The sequence below is a fragment of the Nilaparvata lugens genome, chromosome 10 (assembly GCF_014356525.2).
Source record: "Nilaparvata lugens isolate BPH chromosome 10, ASM1435652v1, whole genome shotgun sequence".
Classification (NCBI taxonomy): Eukaryota; Metazoa; Arthropoda; class Insecta; order Hemiptera; family Delphacidae; genus Nilaparvata; species Nilaparvata lugens.
In genome coordinates, this window is record NC_052513.1 from 8,485,917 (window position 1) to 8,488,286 (window position 2,370).

Genomic DNA, 2,370 nt, shown 5'->3' on the forward strand with positions numbered 1-2,370 from the left:
TACCAGCATCAATCTTACCTGAAAAGGTAGAAAAGGGCTGATCTTCTTCAGAGAATGTATGCCAGCAAAGACCCTATTACAAGTGCTAGTAATGTGTTCGGTCCAGTCGAGATGTCTGTTCATTAAGACACCCAAGTTTTTTACTATATTACAGTACTCCAACTGTTGGTCATTTATTGTCACAAAAGGTCCATTGTCATAGTCAAGGTTAGGTAAGCGTCTATTATTTCCTATTACTATTGCTTTTGATTTATTTTCATTAATGTTTAAACCATGTTGTGATGTCCATTCCGTGATGCTGAGTAAGTCAAAGTTCATTTTGTTAACAGCGTTGTCAAAGTCGTCAATGTCAAAATGCAAGTAAATTTGCAGGTCGTCAGCATACATGTGATATTTAGTATTGGTCAGTCTGTCAGGTAAGTCATTAATGTATAAGCTGAATAACAGAGGGCCCAGCACCGATCCCTGTGGCACACCCCTATTGACCACTCGCCACCCAGATTGACCTCCATTTGCCAGTACACACTGCTGTCTATCTGCTAGATATGATCTAATCCAGGCAATGCTGTTGGCTGAAAATCCCAGATTAATCAATTTTTTAAGAAGAAGATGATGATATATTGAATTAAAGGCCTTACTCATATCAATCATAGAGAGAGTATTCAAGGGAAGCTGACGTTATTATCCAAATATATTCCCCTCAATGTATAAAAAATGAGCTATTCAAATGAAAGGAACCTGCCGTTATTATTCAGATATATTTTTCTTTATGTATAAAAAATAATCTACCTCTAAAATAATAGTGACACATCAAATTTGCCATCACTTTATACACTTTGTTCGATACTCTACTCAGCACGTCGAAGCAGTTCTGTAAAAAATTTGTAAGATATCATATATCATACATTCTCACTCAGAGAAAGATAGATACTCAGCAGTGAGATAGATACATCCTTAATCAGAGCCGGATTCAGCAATTTGGTGCCACTAAGCCCAATATTTTTTCCGCCCCGATACTAGACTTCATAATTTATTATTCTTCAAAACTTCAAAATGATTGTGATTATTTAAAAAAATATACTGGTCCGTTCACTTTTTATTGAGGACTTTAGAGAAAAATAACTTCATAATCATTGTAATTTTGTTTAATATTGAAAATACTAATAACAAAGTCCGTTTACTTTTTATTGATAATTTTATTGAGAGAAATAATCCTAGCTGAGGAAGGCAGAACCAAAAAATATAGGCTATGCTAATTTAATCCACGCTCCCAATTCAACAAGCAATCTTATTGAAAAATGACTGAAATCTTATTAGCAATCTAAGCAATCTTATTGAAAATATTGTATGTAGTCTGGTCCAATTGAATAACAAAAGGTTACAATCATTGAAGATGAAGTTGTTTAATATTATAAGTTACAGCCGAATGAAAAAGTGGTGATACTCATTTCTCCATTTTTCTTGTGATGTTACTTTTCATTACTTTCAATATAACAATATGTTAATCAGAGTTTGGTCCAGTGAAACAATTAGCAATGTCTGTATTGGTTTTCAAGTAGTTGAATACTCACAGCTTGCGATATTGTAATTAACCAGTGCTTAATTTGTAAATTTTGAGGTGCCGGAACTCTGGCTGGCCCGACTACAGGGGGTTTGGAATACCCTCTAGTGGAAGGGGGTCCCGGGGACCATCCCCGGAAAAATTCTCTGAATTTAGCCTTAAAACCCAGTATCAAACGTGAAACAAATACAGATTTGATCAAATTGAATGGTAGAGGATAATACTATAAATTGCCTGAACCTTAAGAAGAGAGAGAAATGAGAATGAAAACTGGCGTCAAAATTCAAGACAGAAAATGGAAGTAGTAAAAGTAGGCCTAGTTTGTTTTTGGAAGTAACAGTTTTAAGAGAATATTTCCCACAGTACAATACTGTCTTCATTATAAGTTTGCTCACTTCGACTTTTTGAATTTGTGTCGAGAGCAGAGTGGTGTCCTCTTGCCAGCCAAGACCTAACGTAACGTTCAGATTTGTATCTTGCCACAGGAGGTTCCAGGTGGCGGATGCGCAGAAGATCACAGACCGTGTTTATGTAAAGGGGAGATCATAATTAAGTTCATTGCTGAGAAGCCTCGTTCACACTCAACACTGGGCAGTTGGGCACTGCAATACTGTTTATTACAGAAAGTAGCTTTCTGAATATGGGAGGTTCCTCAAGAATGGACGGTTTCTCCCCGGACGGTCATATTTACTCATTCACATGCGTGTGGACGCGAGTTTTGATATTTTTAGCTGCAACTACGTTACGTTCCGGTTGCCCTTGGAGGTACCGGAACGCCGTTCCGGTGCGTTCCGGCACAAATTAAGCTC